This window comes from Hippocampus comes, unplaced genomic scaffold, assembly GCF_001891065.2.
Source record: "Hippocampus comes isolate QL1 unplaced genomic scaffold, H_comes_QL1_v1.1 scaffold5, whole genome shotgun sequence".
In the NCBI taxonomy this organism is placed as follows: domain Eukaryota; kingdom Metazoa; phylum Chordata; class Actinopteri; order Syngnathiformes; family Syngnathidae; genus Hippocampus; species Hippocampus comes.
In genome coordinates, this window is record NW_017805701.1 from 882,648 (window position 1) to 893,778 (window position 11,131).

The following is an 11,131-nucleotide window of genomic DNA, read 5'->3' on the forward strand; positions in this document are numbered from 1 at the left end:
GGAAGAAGCAACCCCCCCCCCCCCCCCCCCCCATCATTTAAGTTGCTCTTCTGTGCCTTAGGCCAAGAGGATCTTACTTGAGGGAGACGGATCACCACCAGCAGGCTGGTAACGCCCGCCTCTGTTGCATCCTCAGAGGCTCATCTCGTTCCCAGCCCAGAGCCGAGATCTCGAACGTGATTTTCCCCCCCCCCCGATGATGCCAAAGGTATGTCCTCCTTGGAAGTATTGGCCTGTCGTAATAAAGATATGGACTATCTGTTTCGCATTACCCGCCGCCTCCCGAGGTTTTCCCTTCCAACTGCAGTACTCCAGTAATGAGAGCCACATTCGTGCTGCAGGGAGGGCGATTGTTAAATACTACGAGTAAGGTCGTACTGCAACCTGAAGTCGGGCGAGCTGAGGCCAGCCATGAGAATCAAGCAGCCTTCAAGGTCATGCTTGAGCTTGGTACTGATGCGTTTACAAGAAAAAAAATGACTTGAGAAACTTCTGTTGCCCCGTTATATCGCAGTTCACTCTTTTGCCGCTGCTAGATCCAATATCTTGTATAACGAATGGAAAAACCACCTCACAAACACGTTGACTTACATGTTAGTTCAGAAATGTTTTATTTTTAATCTTTGGTTTGTCTTTTCACTGCAATACGTCACTGCATCTTTCAGATCTCATCCTGTGTATACATGTCGATGTCTTAACTGTCGCGACTTGTCCACTATTGCAACCTCTCAAAGTTTCTCAAACGGCTTTTCGAAGTGGTCTGACGTATGCGGAACGTCATGTCCCTAAGCGCCCCTGATTATGAGGAGTTTTTCCACCAGCTTGATAACAGAATGAACAATATGCGCACACACGTGGGACATTCCCGTAAGTTATTGTAAGAAAATATGTTTTAGGACATGTACCTGGCATCCACCCCTCCCCCCCAAAAAATGCTACCTCAGATCCCATATCGTCAGATTGCCCATGAAATCAATAATTAGATGAGATGCAGTAATGACTGAAGCATATGGAGCTCTTACAAAAACAATGCACAATTCTCCTTAATGTGGAACAGGTGGAGCACTCCTCAGCATCTCACAAAACACGCCGCATCAAGTATGCATGCACGCACGCGCTTTCCCGTCAGGTGCATCAACCACTAACATGCCGGAACACTGGAAACGAAGCATTTGGAGCAATTCAGTAAGATCTAGGTCAGGATAACATGAAAATAGGAAAGAGCGAGACTAAAGTTGGTTTAAGTCACGGAAGCACTGACATGATCCAGATGTGGTCTGTAACATTTTCAATTATTGGTCGTATTACTCAGCACATAACGATGTTTGTCAATAAAAGTGTGTTCCTCATAACGAGAGGATTTGAATTCGGTAAACTTTAGAAAAAAAAAGCTAAGCTGAGCTGAAATAATTTAACATTTTCAGTGTCAAACCAACTTGTGTGACACCATCTAATGGCCGGCAGTGGAATTACACCAAAACAAACAAAAGACCAACCTACTTATAAACTGCGCAAGAAAAAAAAAAAACCCGGTGAATCCAAAACCGTTCATCTGAAATCTGACAGGTTAAAAAGAAAACAAACAAAAACACTCTAATAATGTATAAGAATATTGTTCAAGTTCGATTGGCCAGCCCTACCGATTCTGAAGGCTCTGGGCAGATTAGATTGACATGGCAACACGGAACCTGGAATCTGGACAAAAGAACAATTGAATGGAACAACAAATTTTAGAAAGTTAAAAAGTTTACTCACATATACTTCTTCTGATAATATTATCCCGGCAGATCGCAGCAAACATCTGTGAGGTGAAAGGAAAGGAATGAAAGAGTCGCTTCAGTGTGGCAGACGTGCGCGGTCGCCGCCTTTGATGCTTTTGTGCTTTTTTTTTTTTTTTTTATAAGGAGAGGCGCGGTTGGAGTGACAACAGAGTGTTTGCAAGGCACAAAGAGAACCAAGTCAGCCGAGAGTATTTTTTTTTTTGCTTCACTTTGCTTCGTTTAATCCCTCTCGGCCCCCATAAAGGCCCTTGTGTTTGGGATCATTGCGCTCACCGCCTCAAAGAGAAAACTGCCCACATTTGTCCGGGCTGTTCTTTAAACAAGCGCAGAGCAGCGGGGGAGGATCTCCTCAGAACAAAAACAAAACAAAAAAAAAAAAAAAGAAAAACGTGTGATTGCGTCTAATTTTTCTGCGGCTGACATCATCCTCTAAGCTCCCTGAAACGAGCCTCCAGAACCCTGGTGAGATTGGGAAGATTTCCCTTTATTGTCTTTCCTGTGATGATACGAGATGTTGGGGATTCATAAATCATCATACTGTTCCTGCTTCTTAGCCAATTTTTTTTTCTCCTTGGACCTTTTGGTTTGCGTGCCCTTTTTTTTTTTTTTTTTTTTGGTCTTTGTTTGGAATTGATCGTGCCGGAAAGATTAAAAAAATATATTATTTATATTTTTATTTATTTATTTATTTTTTACTTCAAAGAGATTTTTTTTTCTCCCACTGAAAAAAAAATCCAGTCATCACATTGTTGGAACGAATTAAATCCCACTTGAGCTCTAAATCATCAAAGGCCCGATTATCAGAATCCTACAAGATTATCCTGAGCAATTATCTTGTGGTGTGGGCTCCTCACATACCAGCAATCGGGCCAAATTTGAGCACCTTTTTTTTTTTCCTTCCCTGGTAATCAAAGTCGGCGGGGGGTCCGATTGCCGGACATCTCATTTCGATTATCGTGAGTGATCATCCTGTGGTGCGAGGGTGGCCAAAAGTGATTGATCACCCCTGATCTGCCTTCAGGGGCCCACAAACGACAATTGGGTCAAGGGCAACCATTTTCCCTTCCTCGCGGTCAAAGTCAGCGAAAGCCTGATTGTCAGCCGTCTCTAAACCAGGGGTCACTAACGCCGGTCCTCACGCAGCCCTATCCAGCATGTTTGAGATGTCTCCCTCCTTCAACACACCTGATTCAAATGATACAGATCGATAGAAGGCTTCTGCAGAGCTTGCTGATGAGCAGGATAGGGGCCCTCGGGGGCCAGAATTGACGATTATCCTGAGCAATTATCTTGTGGTGTGTGGCGGGGGTGGTAATCGTGATTTTTTTTTAACATGATCTGCTTAACCCTTTCAGGGACAGCAGTTACTACAGTGGACAGCTAATCAGATGATCAGGTTACAGGGTGCAGGAAAGGTTTAAATGGGTTACACGAATAATAACAAGCATTTTCTCTCTTTTGCGACCATGTCAGCAAAGGTTCGTGTTTGGGACAACTAAATTACAGTAAACGCCATCTTACAAGTACTTGGAAAATTGGTCACTTTTTGTTGATGTTGAGCACCCCCCTCCCCCCCTTCCAATAAATGAAGTGATTCATTTATTGGAAGAATAAAATCATCTCAGTTCCAGTAAAGGATTCATTAGTCCCCCCTCGGATGATGCAAATGCGACAGTTCATGTGAATTTTTGTATTATTATTTTTAGGTTTTTTTTTTTTTTTTTTTTGTCCAGTTTCGCCAACCACGATGGTCACTCATCCCCCCGAGAAAACAGCCCGCAAAATCCTGCAGGGGCTGATTAATCTGAGAATGCAGAGAAGAAAAATCCACCGCAGAATCATCTTTCAACTTTCCCAGTCCGTTATGTCGCTGGCACGAAAGGGTAACTTCAAGGCGGCAACCTGCCGAGTTCTCAAGGACGATTTGGTGTTCAGGACCATGCATGCATGGCCTGTAGATCCCAGTGAACAATCCAACTTTGACAGCAAATATATACAGCATTCACAGAACTTAATTCGAACCATCTGCCGGAGCTCTGAATACGACATCAGTCAAGCACTGCAAGAGGAATGCCGTCAAATTCAGATTTTGACAAACATTTTCAGGAAGGATACACCTCGCATCATAGCCATACAAAACTTATTCCAAACCGATGAGCTTGGAGTATTTCACAAGGCTCAATAAACAGTCCACTGCTTTTTACAGTATCCTCTCCATAAATGGGTCCACAAGTCTCGAGACTGTTAAAAAGACTCCAGCAAAGTAACTAGATAAGATAGCTATTGTGTATATATTTTTGTAATTAAGACTTTAGCACAGTTTTAGCGTGGGTTAGTGACTGCGGCAGGTTCCGACTTCCGACCTAACTGTCATATACTGATGGGAACATTTCTCCTAACACCTTCTGGGCACTTTTTAGTCTTTGATAAACCATAACATACATGTTTTTGGAATGTTAGAGTTAAGCTGGACTACCTGGAGAAAAGCCACGCAAGCACAGGGAAAAACTCCCTGAGCATTCCTTGGGCCACGGTGAGCCACGTCAGACGGCAGCCAAACCAGTATCACAGCTGTCCAAAACCTGCGATCATCACAAGGTAACATGAAAAAAATTTCAAATTACCTTCATATCAAAATAGAACATGTCATCGAATGGCGATTTATGACCCGAATAACATTGGCCCAAATTTGTTACTTTTATTATAGCACGCAGGCCATTTTAAGCATCGTCACCTTGACCTTTGACCTTCATTCAAGAGCCCCGTCAACGATGTCAATGTTTGAACTTCCTGAATGGAGCGACCGGCGCATCGCCTTGCAGCCTCTCGTCTGTGGTGAGCATGAGTAAATGTCTGTCAAGGTATGCACCAAAACTATCGCAAAACAACCGAGTGCGCACCCTCGGTCGCACTACCGAAACTGTAATGTAAGTGGGAAGAGTCTGGCGTCCTGTTTGTGGACTAAAGTGGGGTGGAAATGAAGGGATGAGTGTCGAAACGTAGTGCGTGTGTGCGTGCGTGCGTCCGCCAGCTGTCACCGTGTGCGCTGAAAGGGTGAGAGAAGTGCGCAATTGCTCACACGCGTAGTTTAGAGGGGAACATTGGTTAGCGCTGATACCGTCACGATGCGTGACCGGAGGTTGTGGCCGAAATCTCCACTTGAGGTTACCCTGTGACGTTTTCAGTTCATCTGACTCACGCAACACAGTCCCTTTGTGGTTGCTGTCACATCAGCCATGGTAGGGGGCAAAAAAAAACAAAAAACGATGATCTCGAATTTTGTTTTATCTGTTCACGTAATGCTACTCGGAAACATCAAATGAGTATGCGTTCCCACATGACAAAGTGCCTCCACCAATGCGTTTCCTCTTCCTGTGTGTGCCCGCAGTGGAATTCTACTGAAGATTCGGCCCTTAGAGACCAGTGAATGGGACATGGAAAGACTTGAGCTTGGCTTCTTTTCAGCGCGCTCGCTTTTGTTGCATCACGTCTCTCTTTTTTGTCCGAGTCCAAACGTCTCTTCATTAAGCACCCAGGCGGCAAAATGTCTCGACTTGACCGCTGTACAGTGGCTTACCAACCGCCCTCCTCATACGGCCCCACAACTTTGGGAACACACCTAGACAATCCAATCCGTAGAATAAACCCTTCACTTTTGATTGACACTGCCAGAGACGGAGAGGTGCAGTATTAATATTGCGGGTGTCACATTGACCTCACAAGTGTTCTTCATTCGGTGTTTGGTCTTTTGCCGTTAGCCCCAACGGACAGTCACCACCGCCCCCTGCTGGGAACGCAACGTCTGCAACCCAATAGATGGATGGATGAAATGAGATGCCGCATGTTATACATTTTCACAGCCGTAATGTGATTCCGAGGGGAACATAACTACGACTTGTGACAAAAAATGAGTTGCCCCCCGCTGCTTATATAACTAAGCTTCGACTTTCTAATGAGTCCAATGCTTTTGTCAATGTCGGGAATGAAAAAGGATGTGAGTGCAAGCAAATAAGACACAGTCTTAGAAGTGAACCACCACACCATCATTTAACCATTACGTTGAAGTCGAGGGACTCCGAATGCCACTGCAGGCGCCATAGCAACATCGACACAAGGAGGAAAAAAAGAAAGTGCATGCAGGGGAAACTATAGAGACACTCCACTAGCCTCCTTTTGATAAAGAGGAACTGAAACCTGAGCCTCGATCCCCGACGAGAGCTAGCTAGCTGCTCTGACGCCCGTTAATTTACTTGTTCCAAGATAATATGAAGGGATGGAGGTGATGTGACCCTTTGAAAGGTCACACAAACTCCAGTGGAGGAAGATGCTACCTGCAGGTGGGCGAGCAGACAGAAAATCTCAACCCCAAATTAATCTTAAATGACATTGTGCAAAAACTAGGGTGCTTATTGTGAGTCAGCCCCCACCCCCCAATTTTATTGGATAAATATTCATTCTGGACCGCTCTAGATGATGTACAGCAGTGGCACAGCTGTGTGGTGAGCTGTTATGCAGTTTTTGGGTGTTTTTTTTTTTTAGTAGCATAGATTTAGAGTTTGATTTATAGGTTTTTATATTTGCACCGTGATGGTGGTTAAGTCCCCGCCCAGGCACCGAATACCTCGGTTGCCACTGCCATGATTTGGTCTTCACCCTGGTTGGCGTTTTCCATCAGCTCACTTTCTCAGCCATCCACAACTCTGTCCATGCGCACTCAAAACATTGAATTTCCTTGCGAACTTTACAACACGTGTTCATGTGGACAGACAGGTCCTAAGCGCCCCCTAAACACCTCGTGACAAGGGGTTGGTGGGGGGGGGGTGTTGGGTCTGAAGAAGCGTTTCAAAACATTGGAAGAGGCCCTCTGTGGGGCTATGGGAGCCATTGTATCACTGGCAATGCAACCTGCATGAAAATTGGATTCGGAGGCCTTCCTGACGCAGGGAATGTGTTCATACGGGAGCGAGCGAGCCAGGGGGATCTTGGAAGAGAGAGCATGGGGTTTGGGGCGGGGGTGCTTGGGGGTGGAATAAGGATAAGAGCCTCTTCAAAGCAACACATCTACTGAAGAAGCCAGCATCCTGATTAGTGTGGGAAGACTAGTGGCAGAGGAGACAAAATAAAATAGTAGGGGGGAGGGGATGATGTTTATAGTTGGCTGAATAAAGATTCCTGTCACCTTCACGGAGAGGAGACGATGACATATGGGTGCGCAAGACCTTGATCTCGGCCGAACCTGTTTCCACTTGTCCGCTTCTTTTTCTCCTTCTCCAAGCAGCGGGCGCCTTCCACCAGAGTCATCCCCTTGAAATAGGCTAATTGTGTTCAGTTGACCTCTTTGGATGCAAAGGACCTCACGAGTTAATCACGCAGCAAAGCCTCTTAGTGACAGCCGGGCCCTTAATTGCATACCATCAATCTGGTCGGCAGCAAATCTTCGCATTCCATCCGCATGGGAATGAGCCGACGTCTGCTTTTGGGATGAGGCAAATCTTCGCCAGATTAGTCGTCTTCCTCCCAAAAATCTCATTCTCCATCCATGCCAATTTTTGGCGGTCTAAATGAAACCCACATTGGAGGGAAGCGCAGCGTGCTCGCAGTTAGCCCAGCTGCCTCACATTCAAGAAAGTAGCTCGTTCAAAGTGTGAATTTTGCTGGGTCAACGAGAAAAAGTCCCACCACGCTTGTCGCATTTTCACCCCAGTTTACCCTTCGCCCACCCCATGTTCATGGTTGTTTGCAGTTTCCTGTTCCCGGTTTTTGTAGAGGTCATCTATTGGTTGTCGCTTATGTCATGGCACCTTAAAGACATGAGTGGACAGACTTTGAGTGTGAGAAAGAATGACCTAATACAGATTGTAAGTACAAATAAGTAAGCTACACGTAAAAAATGATCATAAGAAGGCAACATTTACCCAGTTAGCTTGCCACTTCCTGTAACATGCTCTTATTTTGAAAGACAGAGTACCAGTTCCATATGCAGAAATAGTTAACTAAGTACAAATCAACATGAAATGCTTTTAACCCTTTCATGCGCCAATAATGATAACCCGATAACATGATAAGCTGTCCACTGTCGTAACCGCGGTCCCTGAAAGGGTTAATCACACATTCCGGCGCAACGGGTGATGGCTAATGCTAGTTTGCCGTAACTCACTTTGTCAGTGACGCAAACGGTCAAACAAATTTAGTTGTGTTATATGTCAAGATGTGCCCCCGTGACTGGCGATATGCCCAAAGTCAGCTGGGATAGGCTCCGGTTCACTCGCGGTGATTGTATAAAATGGATGGACATGTGGACATTATTGTTTACATGGACGTGGCATTGGTGTGTTTCTTTCCAAACGTGTGATGCTCAGCAATTTTGGCAATGGCGGCGCCCTTCTTATGTTGCCTCTTATGTCCCCCCCCCCCCAGCAGATGCCTGAGCCATCGGCGCCTTTTCTGCACCCCCCAAAAAAAAAAAAAAAAAGTTCAAACAAACTGAGCGGCGTGACTACGAATGGGGGAAATGCGGACGCCCCCACGGGGGTTTGGTGAGGATTCATTTTTGTGTGCGATTCTTAGCTCATCTGCTCGCTCCACGCTGAGCCCCAGGAAGCGAGGTGAAAACAGTAACCTTTTCCACAAAGCAATAACTTCCCACCATGACATCGAAGCAACATCGCTTCGGTTGTTCCTCGGCGCTAGCTGTGAGAATGTCAGATGAGCTCTTTTCATCTGAGAGGGGGAATCCTATCTGATTTACTTTGGCTGCGGTGCCTGTTTGTACGGGGCCCATGTTTCATTTGAATACCAAAGGCAGGCGAGGAAGGTGGCCAGACACTTTAGATGCAATATTTTAGACTTCCCTCCCCGGGGACTGCGACGGCTTCAATGTGGCCGACAAAGAGAAGCGATGACGGGAGACAATGGCGCTTCTGTGGTCGGCGGCCCGATGCTAATCTATCAGGCCTCTCTTCAACGCAAATGAGACAATCCCATTTGCATTTCAGTGCGCGCCTCTCCACGCTCGAAACACCATTTGAGGAATCCGTCCTATTTTTTTGCCGATTAACCCAAAGGAACCGTGGTGGCCAACATGTCCCTTCTGGTGTCATGTTTGTGTTGAGCGTGCCGGGTGACAATGACGGAGTCAAGACAATCTGTTGGCGAGACAAAAAGAATGGAACAGTGTGAAGGGTTCTTTTGCCCTCCTCTTGTGTTTGAGGTCAAGATACCGTATTGGCCCAAATATAAGACGGCCCTGATTATAAGACGACTCCCTCTTTTTCAAGACTCAAGTTTGAAAAATACTTTTTGAACACCAAATTAATTTTTATACAGAAAATAATTACAGTACATCTGAAACAAATGATTCTAACAATATATTTGAGTGAAAAAGCATGTTATATTGCCTCATTCAAATCTTAAGTGCAATCACATTCGTAAATGAATGGCTTCTGGTTTTTGAAATGTAAATTGCATCATAACTTCTCCTCAGCTGCCGGTTAACCTGGCCGATCTTCGACCCACTTTTCTCCAGATTGTCGCTACGTTTCTCCATTTTCTGTTATCTCTTCTATTATTTTCTTCTCTTTTCCTTCTTAGCGCTAATTTTTATTTTTCTTCTTTGTGCTACTGCTATTTTTATTTTTATTCTTCGTGGCAGGGGTTCACTTTGGCCTGGGGAGTCAAGTTCAGCATTCGCTTCATTGATATCTGGCGCCATCTAGCGTCGTGAATGGGTATAAGGTCTAGACCCCGAATATAAGACGACCCCCACTTTTTCAGTCTTATTTCAATGCAAAAAACACCGTCTTATATTCAGGCCAATACGGTAATTTGCTGGCAGCAAACGTCATGTCACGATCTGTGATTTTGGTTAACTTTTGCATTGTTTTGGTTGGATTTAGTTTCATATCAAGCCATATTTTGCTTTCTGGTGTCTCTTTTTCATTGTCGTTTCTCAGTTGGCGGCGTCTTGTCTGTTCTTCGGTCCGTCTGATCTGACGTCATCAGTTTCCGCCCAAAGATGCATTTTGTGCTGGCTGTCACGGAAACACGTCAGAGTCGGGGTGAAGGGAAGTACTCGCCCGTTCCGATTTACAAAGAGGAATTGCGTTTTTTTTCGACTACAGCATTCTTGATATTGCGAAACGGCCATGTTTGCCTTTTAGTTTTTAACCCTTTGAAGGTCAGCGGTTACTACAGTGGGCAGCTTATCATGTGATCAGGTTAAGAAATACAATTTTTTGGAGTACATCCTGTTTTAAATTTTTTTTAATTTTTACATTCCAACTTCAAGCATATTTAAGATGATAAAATTCCACGGTTTTCGTATCCCCCAGGGAACCCGTTCTCACTTTCTCGCTGTCAAGAAATGCTAGACTAAAGTTTGTCACTCCCAGTGGAACTTTGATGTCAAACCGCCACGTGAAACAATAATTAAACGTTCCATATTTCAAGACAAATCGCCAACCGTATAATAAAATAACAATGCGGTAGCTTCATGCTAACATAGTCACTTTTATTCTCTGGTAAATGCACGTGAAAGATGAACCGTGAAATAGCGGAGACCCATTGCTCATGCGTTTGTTTTTCAACAGGCTATTTTTTTTCCCAGTTTAAAAGAGTTTAGAAGACACCTCGAGTCATCCATCATGTCAACAGCAATTGATGAGAGTCCAGCCGCTGAGTGAAAATGGGAATGTTTTGTCCTTTGTTTTTCATGTTAGATGACAACATGGACTTGCAAAAAAACAAATAAAAAGACGTGAGGAGCCAGTTGGCAACTTTGCAAAGAACCGCGCAAGGGCAAAAAAATGTCAGAACTGTTTCCACTTCAATGTGATACGGAAATGGATTTTGCCGGGTTTTTGTACTTTATTTGAGTATTTGTTTTATTTCCCACTTTTTCGTTTGACTCCATACATTTGAACCCAACAGCGACATGAAGGAACGTGACCCAGGGAGCAGCAACAGATTCCAAGAAGCAAGGTATTCCCAACCCGTGGCCTCATTTAAGAGACTTTTGATGTTTGTCGGTTCCAAGAATGTCTCGTGCCGCCAAGATTCTCCATCTAATCTGAACTATAACACATGCCGGTAATTTATTTTTCCAGGTCGCAATTAGCCAATGTAGCATTTTTTTGGAAGCCATTTTACCTTAGTTATTCGTTCGTTTTTTTTGCTGCCCTCAGTCTTCTCAATTGCTTTGTCATTGTAATTTTTTAGAACAGAAGGCTAGAAAAAAACTAAAATGAAGACTCCCGATAACATTATCTCACCCTCATGGTACATTGAGAGTCAAAGACAGGAGATCTTTGTGCTCCTCCGTGATTGTTGTTTGCCTGCTTGTCTCGTTCCCA

General features: G+C 44.6%; 2 long non-coding RNA genes across 2 annotated transcripts in view; one reads left to right on the forward strand and one right to left on the reverse strand.

Annotated features, from left to right (window-relative positions):
• LOC109523537 (uncharacterized) overlaps positions 1–1,828 on the reverse strand; it is a 12,522-nt gene extending 10,694 nt beyond the window's left edge. The window contains exon 1 of the long non-coding RNA XR_002169788.1: positions 1,756–1,828. This is a non-coding gene — a long non-coding RNA (uncharacterized LOC109523537). The remainder of the gene's footprint in view (positions 1–1,755) is intronic.
• A 296-nt stretch (positions 1,829–2,124) lies between these two features.
• LOC109523533 (uncharacterized) lies at positions 2,125–5,907 on the forward strand. The gene is made up of 4 exons (XR_002169784.1): positions 2,125–2,243; positions 4,242–4,379; positions 4,489–4,642; positions 5,170–5,907. It is a non-coding gene; the product is annotated as an uncharacterized LOC109523533 (long non-coding RNA).
• The last annotated feature ends 5,224 nt before the right edge of the window (positions 5,908–11,131 follow it).